This window comes from Papaver somniferum, chromosome 7, assembly GCF_003573695.1.
Source record: "Papaver somniferum cultivar HN1 chromosome 7, ASM357369v1, whole genome shotgun sequence".
In the NCBI taxonomy this organism is placed as follows: Eukaryota; Viridiplantae; Streptophyta; class Magnoliopsida; order Ranunculales; family Papaveraceae; genus Papaver; species Papaver somniferum.
Window position 1 is genome coordinate 185,936,838 of NC_039364.1, and position 20,297 is coordinate 185,957,134.

The 20,297-nt window shown below is 36.6% G+C and overlaps 1 long non-coding RNA gene and 1 pseudogene across 5 annotated transcripts; one reads left to right on the plus strand and one right to left on the minus strand.

Moving 5' to 3' along the window:
• The first annotated feature begins 452 nt into the window (after positions 1 to 452).
• On the plus strand, positions 453 to 3,298 carry LOC113299173. Of its 5 annotated transcripts, none has more exons than XR_003334725.1 (5): positions 453 to 984; positions 1,080 to 1,470; positions 2,287 to 2,347; positions 2,759 to 2,905; positions 3,028 to 3,298. It is a non-coding gene; the product is annotated as an uncharacterized LOC113299173 (long non-coding RNA). The 5 variants fall into 5 exon arrangements; XR_003334727.1 differs by having other exon boundaries at positions 1,175 to 1,470; XR_003334724.1 differs by having other exon boundaries at positions 453 to 750; positions 871 to 1,470.
• Positions 3,299 to 4,922: 1,624 nt separating this feature from the next.
• Positions 4,923 to 11,547, minus strand: LOC113299174 (annotated as a pseudogene).
• Positions 11,548 to 20,297: the final 8,750 nt, after the last annotated feature.

Genomic DNA, 20,297 nt, shown 5'->3' on the forward strand with positions numbered 1-20,297 from the left:
ATAAATGAAAATGGATAAATGTTGAACATGAGTAATACAATTTAGTTTTAAAACTTAGATTACTAAAATATAAGTATAAACATAACAAGAGTAACATAATGCTTTTCCAAGAACAAAAATTTATTGATATGAAGGCCTGCGATCAATCCAAAATTGATACTTTCATAATACCGTTGAGTATCTTCAATGCTTCTCCATAACAAACTATATATATTATCTACCAATCAACCCCTTTAAACTCCTAAGTCATATAAGTCCCCACGTCGCGCGGTGAGAATACCCACTCTTGGATGAGCGTGGCTACCCCTTGAAAATTCTCCATTCCACTTTTCCTCAAATTATATGAATGTAACAGTAAATACCGGTTTTTTCATTGGAAAAAACGGCATCCCGTAACAAACAAAAAAAGGGTTCTTTTCCGAAAGATAAAAAAAAAAAAAGAAACTCGCTCTCTCAGTTCTCCTCTCGACTTTTTTCTTCTTCTTTCGGCTAGGGTTCTTTTTCCCGAAATTCATTGTACAGGGAATATCAGTAACGATTTTTTTTCTTCTGTGTTGATTTTAGTTTTTTTTTGCGGTTTGATATTATGATTTGCATTGAAGACAAGAGTAACTGAAATTGAAGTTAGGGTTTGAAGGAATCAAGCCGAACGAAACATAGGTTAGGGTTTCTCTGCTTTGTTTCGATTTTTGAAACTCTAATCTCTTGATTTATGATCATACGGGCATGGTCAGGGATTTATTTTTTCAGGTACAGTTTTTACAAAATTGAAGTTAGGGTTTGAAGGAAAGGGTTTACTGTGTTTGAATTTCGTAGCGAGTTAGGTTGATGTTTACATGTTTTTACTAATCTGTGAAGCTATCACTGCAGTGCTTTGCAGCATTGGTAAAGTTTTGGCTGATACTTGATAAATGGGCACCTTCAATTAGCACTTGAAAATTTCCCAAGGATTTTATATAATAATCGTTTTGCTTGGAAACACTGGTAAAATCCTATTGATAATCTTACTTTTGTTCTTTGTTCTTTGTTGCGAAATATAACTTCTTTGCCAATTAAGCTCATTCAACTTTTTCAAATAGGATAGAGCTGATGAATGTATTGAGAAAATTTTGAATTGAATTCAGAGTTTTCCTTATTATATCATATCCTTGGATGCATAATGTCTATCTTTCAGGATATCTGCGAAGGTGAGCAGGGACACTAATTGTTTCGAAGACTCAAGAAAAACTATTATTCAGGCATCTATATCTTCTTCTTTAATTATGTTCATTAATTATGCTTATTTTAGGTACCTAAAGGTCTTGAGTTGCATCAGGGCATTGGAACAATGGTGCTTTATGAGAAGGAAACAACAATCAATGCCTAACAGAATCTCCTTTCATGCCGAATGTAGAAGATTTTGAAGATGTCCAGTTTGATCTGGAATTAGTTCACTTTATTTAGCTACTTCTGATGATATCCTTTATTCAGGTAAATTCACGGACAAATCTTACTATAGAACTAAATCTGGTGATATCCCTTCTTCTTCGGCATTATTTATACTAGCTTTCTGGCTCCTAGCTTATATATGATATATTGCTCTCGGAATAATTGGATGTTGTAGCAGCTTTTGAGGTTGTTAAAGCTTGAATATCTGAAAATTTTGAAATGCAATAATTTGCGCTCTCAATGGAAGCTACGCAACAACTTACTAAGCAAGGAAAAGAAACATGTCAATGTTTGGTTATTGGTTGCGTGCCAGAAATGTTTTTAGAGATTTTTTGCAACTCTAATTAGATATACTCCTTAATGGTAAAGAGTACTTCCTGTATAAGAGTAAGAGTACTTAACAATCACAACGAAAGCGTAGTATTTCTTATTACTTTGTATAAATAAGATTTACTCATATTCTCTCAGCATAATTCTCACGATAGTTTCTAACGCTCTTTGGAGTTATATGTCCTCAAAACGTGAGTATTGTTCTGTTCCAGTTTGGTTAATATAGCCTTCTGACAAGTTGTGGGTGGTGCTCATTGTGAAATTACTAGAATATTGTAGCTTAAATTGCTGATTTATCGGTTTGATGCATGTCAACTATCATACTTCTTATTCTGTTCTTCGTTCAACGCACCAAATTGGGTTAACAAAAAAAAAATATTCAAACTCAACCCAAATATTGAATTTCCCTTAAGTTTGGTTGTTCAATACCTTTCCTTGCATATGTACATACTTAAAGAGATTGGGAAAATAAAGTACCTGCTATGCTTTACTGAATTATTAATCACTCTTGCATATGTTCAATTACAGGTACTGCATCTGTCTCAAACTTATTATGCCATCATATTTTATTATACCGCAGGAAGATCAGGTTATTTTTAATTCATGAAGTTTTTGATATTATTTTTTCTGCAATTTAGTATATCCAGAGTCAAGATTAGACTATATCCCTTGGGGCCAAAATAAAAGATGTTTGAATTCCAACTTTATGAGAACTGTAAAGTGCCCAAAAGTGATGCATTATCTGCACCGGCACCCACGGGAATTGAGTTTGTTTCACATTAAGTTCTTGAACTCGCATGGGTCTACTTCTTGAATTGAGTTTGTTTCACATTTGCGGTAGACGATATGTATTTTTGCCTTGCCCCATCGGGAAACTAGGTTGCTCGCGACTATTTGTCTCTCCTCCAACAGTTAGATTCTGGTTTATGTGTCCTTAGAGATGATTATTTGTACAACTGTGTTCCTATGGTGTAACCTTATCTTTCTTTTCTTTATGCAGGAGATGTTTTTTATGCGAATTGAGACGAAGTAGTGGTTGGTGCTATAGCAGTTGTGTCAACTATTGGAGGTTTTGGAAGTGATGAGCAAATGAAAAATATAAATGGTGAGGCGAACGTTTTGGCAGTAGATGCTGCAAAGGAGTATGGTAGGGAAATGAAATGTTATGACTAATGATGAATTTCAGAACTGCGACTTTGTGTCACTTTCATTGGCAGTGCTTTTCTCTATGCCGAACATTAATCTGACAGTCATGTGTTTCTATTGTAGGAATTCCCAAGTTTGTGCTGATCTCTGTACATGACTTCAATCTCCCGCCCTTTCTACTGTCTTCTGGATACTTCACTGGAAAGAGAAAAGCAAAATCAGAGGTTCTGTCGAAATTCCCAAACAACCGTAATCCATAATATAAAAACGTTGTTATGTGAGTTTGTACATAAGGGAATTCCTTCCATTACAAACTTATTTTTAGTATGTACATTTTGGCGACACCAAAATTTTCATTTTCTTGAAACTTCAACTATTATTATTACTGTTCACATTTCTTCTTGCGGACCATTTTTTTTACAAATGTACAATTCTGCACATACCTGTAGCTCTTCATGCAAATCTTTTGGCTTAACAAAATTTCTCAGGTATTGTACTAAGACCGGGTTTCATTTATGGGAAGCGGAAAGTAGATGGTTTTGTGAAGTACTTCCATGCACCGACCGGTATTTAAGTTGTAACTTTAATGTTCTGGGTGGTACATAAGCCATTTCGCAGCTTATGTATCCTTACATATTCTGCAGCATCCTCACGGGGGATGGATATTTAGTTCACATGTGGATCATTATTACATAAGGTGTTTTGACACAATTTCTTTCGAAACTCCGACTCTATCTCTTGCCGAAATACTAAATTCAGATTTGGTAATACTCTAAGATGGATGGCGGAATAACAAAAAGATAAGGGAAAGGACACTATCGATTTTCACATTTATTTTGTGTGGGATCTTATCTGTTATGTTTACAAATGAGCTTTTTTTGCTCTATTTTATTGTTTCCAGAAGCTTTTACTATTTTATTGCTAAGGCTTTGGATATTCAATTTACTAACAAAGAGTTAATAAGAAAGGAAGAATACTCACAATGTTCTCATCCGTTACAAGACAAACAGTGCATCTATAGAACATTTTGTACTTGAAGCATACAACCGATCCCCAAGAAAAACATTTTGAGCTCATGGTGAAGCAAGCTCTGATATGCAAGGGACCGAGAACAGTCATTGGGGCGTTAAAATTCTCATCGAACTTGGTGCGTATCATGGGATACATGAGCCTAAAATTTTTGTTAAAGAATAAGAAGGTTTAACGTATCTCTTCTACATTGTCATCCAACCTTATGCAGAGCACGGGTTACATGCCATTTTTGTTAAAAAAAAGAAGGTTTAGTGCACCTAAAAGGGGCGGGAAGACACCCCGCCAAGGGACCAAATTAAAAGTACATGGTGACAGGGCGAGGCAAAGCCGAGCCACACCAAATCAAACATAAAGCGAAGCCACACCAAATTAAAAATGCATCGCAATGGGGAGGCGAAGCCGCATGACACCAAATAAAAAATCCTAAGAGACGGGGTGAGGCAAAGCCAAACCACACCAAATCAAAAATGTACGACTGGGCGAGGCAAAGCCGAGCCACAACAAATCAAAAATGCACCACGGCGGATTGGGAAGAAGCTTAGCACACCAAATTAAAAATATGGTTAAAAAATAACGGGCATAAAATCTAGTTTTCTATAATAGCCACATATATGTATAATACTGATATTATTCTTAGGATCGGGTGTCCACCGGATGAATGGTGTCCCTTCTTCATTCAATCCGTGAAAATGACCGGTTTCAAAAATTCACTCGTGTCCACCCGCCAAAATGTGGCTCGGTTTTGACAAAATCCGCCGATTTGAGTGTTTTTGGTCACCCCTTTTAATGGGTCGGTAGGAGTGACTTGTTAGACTGCATCCACCAACCGTAAGACAAGAGGACACTAAGACAAGAGGACACTGCTGTATAAGATGCCCACCAACCGTTCATCATGCAAGTTCCAACTTCGTGAGGTGGTGATGTAAATTGTTCGTTCCTATTGATAGCAAGGATATGAACTACTCCAATTAAGTGGAGAAGGAGAAGCTTCAATCAAAAAAATTAATAGATAACATAGTACAGCATTCTTAAAATATAGACACAATCTAAGTTATAATTCGTAAGTGCTAGCTAGCTAGACCAACATTATATACTCTGACTTCTCGTTAATCAAATAATAATCATCTACGTTCAAAAGAAAACGAGGACATTTCTGGACCAAATATTGTCACGAGACCACTAGAGAGACATACACGAAAATCTAACATGCCAACACTCACGAACACCCTAAGGTCGTAGTTGTGGAATGTTCCTGCAGTTAGCCTTACTGTAGTAAAACGCATTAACATCTGTCGGCATACCCTTGAGTGCATTCAAATGGGGCACATAGCACTAGTATGCAACTAATGACACGCCAAAAACATCTGGGCATACTTAGACAATAGACAGATATTTACATGACATGCAGCCAAGTAGGAAATAGGAAGGAGTCCACCAATCACGTATCGCCCTATAAGATTAGGAAAACCTAACTTGATTGTATACAATGGGTATCTTCTGATCCGCCATAATGTCATATCGTACAGCCAAGCTACAAGTTCACATTCTCTCATCGCAAACTTCCTGTACTTCGATCTGATGGCAGTACCCACCTTCCATATTTCCATTTCTTCAATAGCATTCTTCTTTACAGTCTACAATGTTCCAAACAATGTGATATCGGCCTATAAGTTACAACAGGCGTAAAGGAACATGTCTTCAAAAAACATTAGGTTAGTTACAGCCGCTTCAATGTCCTTGTTATCTGAACCCGCAGTTTGCAAATAATTTTCAATGTCTTTAGTATGATCTGAACTGCCATTTCTCCAGTGAAATCGTTTCTTATGCGACTTAGATTTTACCTGTGAAATTGCAATGGCGATATCGTTAGGAAAGAGGTTACGTAGAACAAAGGCATGAAAAATGGTGGACACGAGCAAAGCTGTTACTGTTAAGGTAGAAATACCAGAAAATAGCACCGTCATAGTTTGTGTTACTGGATGTTTCACTTTGTTTACGTATTTGATGGTTGCTATAGCTGCCCCAGTCATTGGGAAAGTATAGGCCCACCATGACAGCGAGAATCTACAAGTTAAGGTAAACAAAAGGTAAACGAATTTCAGCAAGGTGGAATATAGAAATAAAACATGGGATATCAAGTAGTTCAGTAATGCCATTGTACCTGAATCCTCGGAAGAAATTAATCCGAACATCCTGTAGAAAAACAAAGAAAAAGGTTGAATCTTGTAAATATTAGTAACAATCTAGAGAAACTAATAGAAGAAATCTAATGTATGAGTGATTCTGATAATCCGCTTAAAGGTTAGGTACGTGAAACCACAGCTCGTCTAGCTGATGGTACTAGTGTATAATGATAGCAGGTTGGGCGTTCAGCATCCTACAACTTGGGTTGTGCGTTTCAGTCATCTAATTTAACATTGTCTAATCATTCTAAGTACTGCTAAACCAGACCAAATCCAACTTTCAGCTCATTAAGGTGGCCAACCTCGCATCACCTCTGGCTCCAGTGATAAGCTTTTCTCTCAAAGGTTGGTCTAATTGGTCAGGTCTTTTTTTTTTTAGTAACTCAATCACTCTATTTCATCCTAGCAGTAATAACTATTCGATGTCAGTGACCACCAAATCACTTAAAAAAACAAGAAGTTCGCAAAAATAAAAACAGAAAGTGATATGGTGACGATTCCGAGATATGGTAACAACTATCATGTTATTTCTAACAACTGAGCTCTGTACTTTGAGTTAATGGGTTCCTCAACTCCTGCAACCAAGATGGTTCCATCCACTTATATTGTCTAGTGTCATCCTGAAGGCACAAGTTTGTAGATTTCGGAATTTATAAAGCAAGTGAAACTCGTCCAAATTGTGGATTTCTAGTTATCATTTTGTAGACGACGAGAAGACGAAGTTAATGGCGGAAGAATGGAGTCATTCTGAGTTCGTATGAAGAAAAGGGCCAAAGATGGACTTAGCAAAAAAAAAAAAAAAAAAAAGATCTTGTTTAGTTATTCCTAGAGCTTCAACTTCATGAGAATAGCCCAGTTCGACCATCTTTCAGGAAGGAAGCATGTGCAGTTATACACTAATCTGTGAAGTGAGAAACAAAATCCGAGAGACTAACCAGTGAGAGATAGAGGAATAAGGCGATGAAATAAGAAATCTTCGACCCATAATCAAATGACCCTTGAATCTTTTCCCAAGCCATTGAAGCAACACTTGGAGCCGCAACAAACAAAAAGAATACTGGATGGAGCTCCTTCGGAAGTGTCTCGTTTGTTGGAAGCCTCTGGTAGAGAGTTACAAATAGGACCAGGTAGTGTGCCAATCCAACAGCATAAAAGAGGATAGGTCCTTCTTTTAGACCCATTGAAGCACCCAACAATGCTCCAACAAAATTCCCAACAATAGAGAGATGGTTAGTAGGATTGGCAACCTTAGATAGCCTCCTCTGACCTCCTGACATCCATTGTCCATATATTTTGAGCTCTAGAAAGAATATTGGTGTCATGAGAACGTACCAAAGAGCCTGATGCAGACCTTTGGTAAGAGATGGTGGCACCCCTAGCACTAAGAACAAAAGGGTTATCCACGGAGCAAAGAAAAAGTTGACACGAATCGGATGATAGTACTCGCGTCTGACTGCTTCGAAGTAAAATATGATTTTCAAAAGATAAATTAAGGAGACAATGCTGACGAGAGCAACAGAGATACACCAGAGGACAAGGTTGATGCCGATGCTGACATGGAGGAAACTAGTTGATGAAGAGGTTGCAATGGTCTTCCAAAGGATGGCTTGGCTACTAACACCGAGACATATGCCAAATGATGAAATTGGAAAACGAAGAAGGAATGGCCACTGCTTGTCCTCTGGGAGGACTATCTCCTCCGAAGCCTAAATGATTAAAATAAAAAAAAATTATAGACCTTGTTCTTCATGTATCAACGCAGCCAAGTTCCATGCTAGACTATACTATAAGAAACTCACATTGCAAGAATTATCTCACAGAAGTACAAAATCAAGAATGGCACATACCCGTAAAGTCTCTAATTCAGGTCCTTCTAAGGCATCAAAGTAGCGGTCAACAGGTAATGTCTCCACCTCGGAATTCTCTGGAACATTAACATCTGGTTCGGGGACCCTCCGGCTTTCCACGTAGATGTGAAATCTGCCTCTCAAGTTTCCCTGACCATGTCTTGAAAGAGTCAAACCTTTTATCTTTCAGCCTATTAGTTCTAGGGTTGATATACGGATTCTTAGTAGCCTCAGGATAATTCCCTTTCAAAATTGCCTCAGCATATGCAATTATGCATTGCCTAACGGTATGGGCTGGGAAAGATATTTTGTTTGTCTTGGCAGTTCGCTGTAAGGAGTAGTCGACAGGCCAAGAGGGCTTAAGCCCCGATTCCCAAGCTTGGGTCCATCATTATCATTGACAATAGCACTTTTCATCCCGAGAGGGGAGGAAGGCATGCTGATAGAAACTGAACGCACATGGTGTGGAAATGCATCAGCTTGCTTTTGAAGTGCGGTTGTTTCATTCACCTGATCAGAAAAAGTAAAATGGAAAGGAGCGTGTCAACAAAAGCCTAAACATATGACCAAGGACAACATTGCCCGAACTAAGGTGCCATTAAGTCTGCTGAACAAGAATATTCATACTGTACCTTGAAGTTCATGCAAGTATGGGATAACGCAATTTTGTACATTACAGTAAAACATCTATAAAATAATAGGCTTGGGACCACCCAAATCTTATTATTTTAAAGAGATATTACTTAATCGATAAGATAATAATTTATTATTTTATATATATAATAATAATATTTTAATTTAAAGAATAATTCTTAATTTAAAAAAATTCTTTGGAAAAACGAGAATTTCCATATTAAAAAAGTAAAAATAAAGTATCTTAGAAGAAAAAACGAAATAGATTTTTAAAAGTGGAAAAAAGTAAAAATAAAGTATCTTAGGATAAATACCAAACTAGATTTTTGAAAGTGGAAAATATAAAAAAAAGATAAAGAAACATTAACGAAAATATTTTTAGAACGGCATGCATTTGTTTTTATCTAGATCACTAGGATGTCTTCTCATCTCAAAGGTGTATGAAAATTATTTTTTAGTTTGTAATGGAATTATTATTTTATATAATATTTGGGACCTATTAATGTTTAAGGGGAACTTTTGAAACGTATTATATTATAATTTTATCGTATTTTAGCACTAACGGCCGGAATCAGGACTGGAAAATTTTATTATTTTAGCGAGACTATTATATTATCGAGTATTATTTTAAAAAAGTTTTACTGTATTTTGTTTCATTTTGCACGGCAGGATGATATGCTACTGTTTTCAAAAGATAATTGAAAACCTACCAGGTAGAAATAGAAGGCATGTTGATCAAACAACACACATGAGAATAGAGATAGATGCAGGATACAAGGTACAAACAATTCTAAGATTTTTTTATGACTGAATTGACCTGATTTTAGATGTGCATGATCATCTGATCTGGACATAATTGTCTAACCATCAATCTAATTTCTAAAGATTATTTGGCTCATGTGGCTTATGGAACAGTTCTCATATCCCACTTATAGCCTAGGTTGTTCAAGTTTCAAAGCTAAACCTACACCAAGTTGACCTTAACGACACATCCATGCACAAGGCCTGAAATGGATACAAGATACGCCAGAACCAAAAATAATCAGGCATGCATAACCCTTGATCAGATTTAAAGGTCTAAATGCAATAGTAGCAATCAAGTGAATGCAAGCTACGGACACACTACTGCTTGATTTGCTTTCCGCCAGAAAATTTCCCGAAAATCGAAGGTGCAACAGTTGGCAAACCTTTTATGACTTTATCATTTTATCATTCTTATCTAACAGTAAATCTACGCACTGTAAAATCTACCTAGGTAACACTAAACACCTATCAGCATGCACTGAGGTTAGTTTCAGTGTGCAAAGCCGAATTCAAGAGGAAGCCAATGAACTGAGTGGCATCAGTATCCTCGGCATATACTTAATCCGCATGCTGAACTAATCAAGGTCACCTATAAGAAAATAGCTAATGTAGTAATATTGCATTTCCTTTTTCATATCTTCAAGCATGTAAAAAAATGTAAGCTAATTCTATATAAAGCCACTCCGTGAAAACTACTACTTACAGTTGAAAATGTCAGGTCCGGCGAAGGACTGGAAGCTGGAGTCCAAGTTGATGGAGACTGATAATCCACAATACCTGTTGCTTCAATACTGTCAAAGCCAGCTACTGTTTTTGATATATGATTAAAAAGGGCTGGAATTTTTTCATCCGAGCCTTGTTTTACTGACCCTGGATATTGAGTGTTATCCATGACAAAGCAGTATTACCTACAGAATACAAGAAATTTAATTAAAGAAACTGTTTCCACAATTATTTCTGACAACAAAATTGTATAGGATTGCGAATATTAACAGTTCACATTTAGATATTTCTTTTAATCATGCAGGAAGCGCTGTTACATTCAAAACAATTACACGGTCAACTGAAAGTCTAAAACCTATACTCGTAACTGCAATAACTCCTGCGTCAGGGTTTATTATTTTGACCGCAAGCCGATTGACTAGACAGTCACAGAAGAGGCAAGTACACCCAACTTTTATTTAGTGTGAATGAAGTGGGCAAAGACAGGTACTGAAATATCTTGGATTTACACATAAATTGTTATTTCGATTTTTTGAGTCCAGATATATGAGAAATTTTCACCTACGTCAGACTACAAGTTTCTACCATCAGAAGGATGATATTTTGGGAATTCTCAATAGCAATTTTGATTTCTCGCATTTATCAAGATCCTATGGTAAGTTAAAAAGATCCATTGTGGACAAAAGATATTAATCTAGAAAGCTAGATAACAAGAGAGGAAATAAAAAAAACTGGAACTCCATCAGTGTCTCAAAATGCTCGTGAATTTGGTAGTTATCCCTAAGTTTAGATATTCCAAAATTCATATGCAAAATACTTTTCAGCAGATGGCTATGAACAAATTTACTCCAATCTAATTCGATTGGAGTATATTTTTGTACCATGAAAATTTGGACCTATCAGATGCTATGAACAAAGTACAAGTAACATGCTTAAGCAAAGAGCAGGCGACACTAATCAACTGTAAAGATGATCTTAAGCGACTAACCTGCACAAACTGTTCGAAAACGAAATCACCCTTCACTTCTTCAACCTCAAGTAAGCAGTTGCAGGTTCTGGTACTCACAGAGTTCCAAAATCATGTAACCACAAAAAAAGAAAGAGGAATTCTATACACTAGAGGTTAAGAAGAAGGGTATATATAAAAAAAAAAACTAAAAAACAATGCCCCACAATACAGGTAGAGGAATAGATGAAAAACAGCTGTACGACTGACTATGACGCGGCTATAATCATTTGTATGTTATGAATATCGCCTACATTCCAAGGATGCAAACCATTGACTAACAAAAATTGGGAAAACAAGAATCCCGAGTTTACCCTATAGATGTTATTGAATGGAAAGTGATAATTAGTTGAACTGCTAGATTATTTGTAATAGCTGTACCATTTTGATGAAGATTGAAAGGAAAACAGTAAGCTTTAACTGGAAGCAATATTGTGGACAGGAGGAAAACCAAATAACTTGAACACTTTCTCATTAAACAACCAGGACAAACAAAATGCACTGACTAACCACTTCAAACGAAAGGGAAAATGTGGTCCTACACGTACGTGTATAGAAACTGCAGTAAGCATTCAAAACTATCTTTTTCTAGGGAGAGGGAAATAGAGATCCAGACAAGCGCCCACAAGTCTTAACTCTCTAAGAATGTTATTGCCATTTACTGTTATCACTGGAAAATGATAAAAATAAAAGATCACTGTCATACTCGTTTTCAACTATTGCAACTTCTCGATTTTCACTGGTGGGAGTGGGAAAAGGATGTCATACTCGAGAGAAAAATGAAAACACAGCATATGCCACCATTTGTTAAGCAACATCTCGGCTAATATCCTGAGAAAATTACCTAATGGACCCTACACTCGATATGCAAAACTGAACAGCACAATTCTGCTAGGTGACCAGATTTCTAAGAACAACAGAATAAACAAGGAAAAGAACAAAACACGGAACAAATGTCAAATGGACACCGTCTATAATAAATAGATAAAGTCCAAAACCAAAAGAACTAGTGATATAATGCATGAAGATGTGTTGAATGCTTGTGCTTGATAATGTACAGTTGGATCAATAAAGTAAGTTGTATGACAAAAATGTTCTCAAATTCAATTAGAAAACAGAGAAAACCACAACTACCGCAACGTGTTCAAAATACACGTAGAAGACAAATTAAATTAAATTACCAGAAGAGCAAAGACAGCTATGTTTGATTAAAGTTGAAGCTTCTAGCACCGCTAATATCCAGTCACGCCGCTTTCAAATACATACAATACTCTGATAGACAACTTTCTTTTCTTTTCTTCTTGGTTTTGTTTTGCTTTTTGGTCAACACATATTTAAATGTTTTACAAAAAGATCAATACTAATCCCTGCAACCAGCAAAATAACCACAAACAAACGTGAATTGAATAAAAATAGTTATAATAATAAACAAATAATTTACCAGAAAAAACTATATATATATTAAAATTAGCTGAGTTCTTCTTGACTATGACTTACCACAATGTCGGGTTCCCAAACACTGAATTTCCGAGAAGTGTCTCCAATTTCACAGATAATCGCCATTATTTATACGAGTGAAATTCATCTCAAACATAGTGATTTTTTGTGGAATGATTGCGACATAATCCACTTAATTAACCTAAAAAACAACTTTGGATACAATGTAGTTAATATCGGATACCGGTTTGTCTCGGCCGAGAACCGGTACACTGGTACAACATTGTATCGGGGAGATTTCGATTTCAAATATCGGTGCAATATCGGTTCCAAATTTATATCTATAATTTATATTGTCTCACACAAAATTAGACAACATGAAAATGCTTCAATTTTAGAAAAACAAACAAGTCCATTCAGAACATAAGAACCGTCATATGAAGTTCACTATCTAGAATGATAATTAAACAGGGACATTACATTTTTAATCAAAATTATTTGATTCATCGTAAATATCATAATCTTCCGTAGCTCCATCATCTCCACCAAATAGTTCATGTTGCAAACCAAAAACCACCAAAATTTGTAGTACCAAAACAGGGACTTGCTAAACCACCTCCAAGTGAGCTACCAGCCTACATGATATACTTCTAAAGGATGGAAAAGTTAAATCTTACTCAATATGTTGTTCTAGAAAGTGACTATCAATAACATAAGGCTTTAAAAGGATGTCACGATAATAAACTCTACTAATCCCATCCTGAGTGAAAAGAAAAACTGCTACTGCAGTGTGTGATGCCCAGTGTAAAGGAACACAATCTAAGAAATCTAAGGCAAAAATATATCAAGATTTAACAAATAAATTCATCAATGAATAATTAGATACAAATCACAGCAAAAGAAGAAATTAACAATCAAAATCCTAACCTCTTGTTAACAGAACGACCATCAATTGAATCACGCCATTAACATTAAGAAGAAAAAAATATTTGGCTGCCAAGAAGGGTTTCTGAAGATTTTTCTACCAAAAATTTCGATGAGATTTAGGGATTTAATCCTTCCTTCATTTAAATTTCTAAATTGCCCTGACGCTCACAAAAAATTCTGAAACTGTCACATATCGGGAGAACCGCATTGTATCGTTTCGTATATATCGGCCGATATTATCGGCTAAATATCGTACCGCGATATTTGTGTTTTCGTTTCGCTCTAACACTGGTACACGAAATTCCGCCGATATTTCGGCCGATACAAGCGAAATTGACTACATTGTTTGGATATACACTTATACAGTACGGAAATGAAAGAGGATAATGTGGAAATGTGACTCGACTTTGAACTTAGAAAGCAAAAACCTAATTTTTTAGATACGTAATTGGAATTTGACGTTGCAAGTATCAGATCTAACGTTGTTCCCCAATTTGATGGGTTTAGGAGTGGAAAATTTGGAAGAAAATCTAACCCTGATTTTGCACTCCATTGGAAAACGTCACCGTTTCTGTCAGTTTCTGGAGGTGGAGAGAGACAATGGACGAACTGTCCCAGGCAACTAAGCTAGTTGCTACCGATTTTTTTTTTCTTTTTTTAGAATGATTTTTTCAGGGATCATACTTTTTTCGAGGGGACAATGATTTTGTTAGGCCACCTTCCCTATAGTGATAAGGGGTGTCCTAAAACGTTGAAATGACTAACCTATCCTTAACCTAATTTAATTTAAAACCAACCTAATAACTACATATATATATATATAACCACCACCTCCTCCCACCACCACCTCCGATTACCACCACCACCAACCACTAATTACCACCACCACCTCCTCCCACCACCACCACCACCGCCTATTTAAGAAATGTAACAACATCAATGCAATCACAATTAAGTTCGGTTACATAATAATTTTATCGAGTATAAAAGACACCAGCCGCAACCTGATTCTGCCATGGGACCACTCCGGAGGTATTTTCCAACAAACCCTTCGCTTTAATTTGATTTTGATTGCTTCAATCGAATAGAAATCATCAAAATAGGGTTTTAATAGGAGTTACAGAGCCATGTTCGGTTAGGTCGATTTTCCAAAAAATCCTAGTTTACTAACCGAACTTCTTAAAAATGAAGAACACGAAGAACATTTCGGTTCTATTGGATTTAAAACTAAGTCACCGAACTCTCTGTTCGGTTGTTTCGCAAAAAAAATTAAAATTACAAAGTAACGGAACTCCACCCTTAGAACCGAAAAAAAAAACAAATCCAGTCTAACGGAACTGTGTTGTTATGGCCACTATGTTGAGTTCCAAAATAACCGAACTTAGCCAATAGAGTTCGATTTGTTCGCAAACAATTTTAAAACTACAAAGTAACCGAACTTAGCCAATAGACGGTGGAACTTCACATTTTTTTTTTGTTTGTTAAGTTCGGTAACTTCACAATTTTATCGCAGAAACCGAACTCAGAGTTCGCTTGGTTAGCTGTTAGGTTCAAGTTTGCGAAAGAACCGAACTTTGTAAACTTATATACTCTTATATTACATAAAATTCGGTTAGATCAAAAGTGCATGCATGCGAACCAACCGAACTTTGTACACCAAAGTTCGGTTAGTTGAGAACCAACCGAACATAACGCTGTAACTCCTAGAAATTATTAGAGAGTTCGGTAACCTGCGTGTTTGGAACAAGTAACCGAACTACACTTTCAGATGAGTTCAGTTACTTGTTCATCTCACGGGGTAACCGAACTACAACTTCAGATGAGTTCGGTTACTTGTTCTTCGTATAAAGTAACCGAACTACAGCTTCAGATGAGTTCGGTTACTTGTTCTTCATATAAAGTAACTGAACTGTTCAAAATCCAGTTCAAATCCGGATCATTTTGAAGATTAACAAATATTCTAGGAGAGGATGGAGATGAAGAATCAGATGAGTTTTCATCATTTGAATACTCAAACTTAGTAATTGGAAAAAAAATTATTTTCCATGTTTTTCTCCTTCATCTTCTCTAACTCTACTCTCTCAATAATTCTACTCAACTAATAATAAACCCATCTTTTAATTTAATTTCACTAATTGTTTTTAACTAAATCATTCACTAATCATAACCTAAAATTAATTAAGAGGATAGATTAGGTATTAAATAAATAAATAGATATGGGGTGACCTAGAATTACTTCTAATGCCTTTACCCAAAATAAAACCATGGTCCCCCAAAAAAACCATGGTCCCCAAAAAATCGTTCTTTTTTTACACATTCCGCGGGCTAAAAGCCCAAAAGGAAAAAGAAAACTAACAAAACAAAAAAGAAGCCCAAAACAACAAAAAGCATAAAAACAGAAACTAAGCAAGAAAAAAGGGAAAATTAGGGGGAGACCCAAAAATATAATATTCTCATTGTCAAGCCCACAATTAATGTAGGGTACCGTGACACCCATAATTATTTCCGTGACACCCATAATTATATGAAATTATTAAAAATATATGCATGACGGATTATGCATCTGCATGACGGGTTATGCATCAGGGGTATAATTGGCAACGCAACTTGGACATAACATATCTAAAAATCTGCGCCTTGGAAATTTACAAATTTTATATCGTTGGAAATCTTTTAAAGAGAGCTACGCAACGAGTACAAACGACAATATTAAATTTTTGTTTTTCATGAAAAAATCGGAGGTGATCATCGTTTTAGGCAAAATTTTCGAAAACTCGATACATAACCATTATGCAGCCACCAAAAAGGATGCATAACGCATTATGCAGACGCATAACGAATTATGCAACCATTTCTCGACTGCATAATAAATTATGCATCTGCATAATAAAGTTATGCATCTATAACAAGTTATGTAGCCATTGTTTTGGTTGATTTTAGTGCGTACATAAAAAATTGATGCATAATGCAGTATACATCCATATTTACGGATGCATATCAGGTTATGCGTCTATTTTCTCGATGCATAAAAGATTGTGCGACAATTTCCTCGATGCATAATGCATTATGCAGTCATATTTTCGGATGCATAACAGGTTATGCATCCATTTTCACGACTGCATAACATATTATGCAGATATTATTGTAGGTGCATGACAAGTTATGCAACCTTATTTTTTGTTGGTTTCAATACTAACAAAAATGTTGTTGTATAACGTCTTATGCAAACATTTTTGGGACTGCATAACACGTTATGCAACAAATTTTGTAGATGCATAACAGGTTATGCAACTGTTTTTAGAGCTGCATAACAGATTATTCAACCATTATGGACAACAACAACCCCAATAACAACACCAATACATTTGTAGCTTTCCAACTAGCAACACCCATCCTTTTATTTCAATAACTCAGCACCACAGAAGCAACCCAAATCTTCACAGACCAGAATAACCAACAGCTGCAAGCCATAACACTAATCACAGTTACCACCCCAGCAATCCATGTACCAGAGTATACCAGCAGGTCTATCTCATGACTCAACATCCTTAGCTTGCATCTCAGATCATTTACAACTCATTTAACCACCTCTTCACTTCTCATTGTCAGTCACTTCCATTTGCAGCAGCATTCCATTCCAGCAACCAAGCCATTCCAGCTATCTTGGCAGCAGCACAACAACAAACAACACCAGTTCAGACTGGCATATCTCAAGCACCTGCATTTGACACATCAACACCTCCATCCGAGCTCCAACAGCATCACCAGCATGACCAATTGCAGAACATCACCACCAGTACAACAACTTCTTGCCGCTGCAACACAGCAACACCTCCATCTGTTCAGGTCACCTGCATTTCATTCACACACAACACCATCTTAACTGTTTTCTTAGCCCATAATCCTGACTCGACAAGAACATCATCAACAACATCTTCTTATCTCGTAACTTGAATTTCTGCCATTTCAGCTATATCACCTGCAACACAATTACCCAACACCAACACTGATAACTGCAGCCATTAACCATAACAGCTATCCCCCTTTCTTTCTTGTAACCCCAACAATAGCAGTAACTCCATCCCAGGTTCAATTAAGCTCCCCCAACTGCAAACGATACAAGCTGCACCACCGAGTTCAAACCTCATCATCCATTAAACCTCAACCCATTTCAACCTTGTGTCACTCTCTTCGCTTCCAAACCAACACATGAATAACTTGAATTGAGCAAAACCCCCTTCTCATGAGTACTTCGAAACCCTAATTTCTCCTCAGATTCAATTTACAACATCCATCATCTTTTATCTCTGTTCAAAATCAAATCCAAACAAAACCAGTCCTGTTGATGCTTAATCCAAACATAACACATCTCTCTAAACCCATGAAAGTCATCATATCACCTTGAATCAGCTCTAAATTCCTTCACCTACACCACAAACCCATTCTCTCGATCAGTAGAATCATCTTCTCAATTGGTTGTCACCATCCAACAGCAGCAACAACTTCAAATTCTACCATGATTCTTCGACTGAGATCTCCGAATCATTATATCCTTGAATTCCTCTCTCAATTTCACAGTAGCGGCGCTTCAACTTAGGTATTGATGAAGATTTACAGTTCGGAAGAGAAGAAAACGAATTGAGAAGTAGTTTTTCCTTTATTAAAGAGAAAAACGGATTTTTTATGGGTTTTAGAATAATTTCTTGGTGAAAATGGAGGCGCGCATGAAGTTTTGCGCTCGTGGGTTTCTCAGTGGAAAATTCTGGGAAAATGGGTCTCCCTGTAATTTTCACAAGAAAAAAAGACTGACAGAGACTAACAACTAGTTCTTCCTCTTCATCCTTCCATGATAAACCTGTTGTGCCTTATCCGCAGCCAGGATTTCTCTGAAATATGTTGTGAACTCCTCATGGCGAATTTCAATCCAAGCACTGCCCAAATAGAGACCAGCTAAGAAGTCAGCTGCTCTATTGGTTTCTTTGTAGCAGAAGGTGACTCTCCACCTAGCAAACTTCTTTTTCAACTCCATGATTCTTCTCCAAATTTGCAGCACAGTCCAAGGTGGCTCAGGCGCATTATTGGTTAGCAAATTATACACAGCCATAGAATCAATACCTAGATGGATATGAAACTTTTGCTTCTGCAAATCCAAATTTAGACCCAATTCAACACCCTGTAATTCATGGCCAATTACAGAAATAACTGGCCCTTCGCCACTAGCAGCTTCATGATCTCTAATGATTTCCCCATATCCTCCAGCAGCAGCAGTTTTAGACCCATCGGTATTTATCATCACTTTATCTTGTTGAAGGTAAAGCCAGGTGCAAAAAATGATTTCAGGAAGCACAAAAACACAATCAATATTCCATCTTCTCATAAAGTCTCTGGCAGTTAATGTATCATTCTCCTTATAAGAGGTAGCTAACATTTTGAATCTCACATCCTTAATAATAAGCAAGCTGACCTGATCTTGGGAGCCATGCTGAGCTCTGAAAACTCTGTTATTGCGCTCTCTCCCTATATGATACACAAAGCTATTAAGGACTAGCCTTTTGATCATAGAAACACAGCTAGACCCTGTAAAAGCTTGAGCACTCTATTTGATTTCTTCATCCCAATTACTTTCAATATCCTTAATAATTCCCATTTTAAGAAGGAGGCCTTTCCATATTGAAGAAGAAAAAATGCAATCATGGAAAAGATGGTTTTCAGACTCTTCAGCATTCCCACATAAAATGCAAGTAGGATCAGTTATAGTTCCCTATTTAAACAACTTGCTTCTAGTTTTTAGTCTTTTAAGGAGAGCTAGCCAGGTTATGAAGGAATGTCTAGGTATATGTTTCTTAAACCACACTAAGTTTTTCCAATAAGGGATAGGTAAATGATCAGATATGGCATTGTAAGTGGCTTTCATAGAAAACTTACCAGTAAGGCCAGATCTCCAGAAAATTTGATCATCTTCTAAAATTTTGAAATCAGTCAAGGAAACATCCTTCACAAAGTCTTGAACATCTTCTTCCATATAAACTGGAAAGCTCCAACCTTCAGGAGATATGAAATCAGCCACCTTGGAGTTATCAGAAGCTCCTATAGTTTCCAAGATATGAGGATCCACCCAGTTAATAAGAGTTCCTTTAGAGTGCCAGTTCTCATGTAAAAAAACTAGTGGAAGTTCCATTTCCCAATAGAACTCCAATATGTTGATATGCTATCTCTTTATGCTCCAAAGTTCTTCTCCAACACCAAGAGATATCTTGTGGGATCTTTATGGTCCAGAAATCATTGTTCTTGATAAGGTTACTTTTGACCCAAGAAGTCCAATTGTTTCCCTGCCTGAAACCAAATCCCAAATATGTCTGAGATTAGCTGCTACATTAGTATTCTCTAAGTCATTGATGCCCATGCCACCTTCTTCATAAGCATGACAAGCAAAGCTCCATTTAATGGGATTATAGCTCTTTTTTAACTCAGGGCCAGCCCATAAAAATATCTTAAATTTTATGTTCATCTCCTTACCGATTGATGTATTACATACATGGAATAAAGATATGCAAAGCAGCGCCATCTATCAACCATCTTCTTTTTGCTGATGACTGCATGATCTTTTGCAAAGCCAACATAACAGAAGCTCAAAACATGATGAAAATCCTCCAGATTTGGTCACTCTTCTGGGCAACTTATAAATTTCACCAAATCTGGTATCTTCTTCAGTAAGAACACAGATCCAAGCCTCATTCCCCAAATCAGTAACTTTTTGGGGGTACAACTACTTCAATTAGATGATAAATACCTTGGTTCACC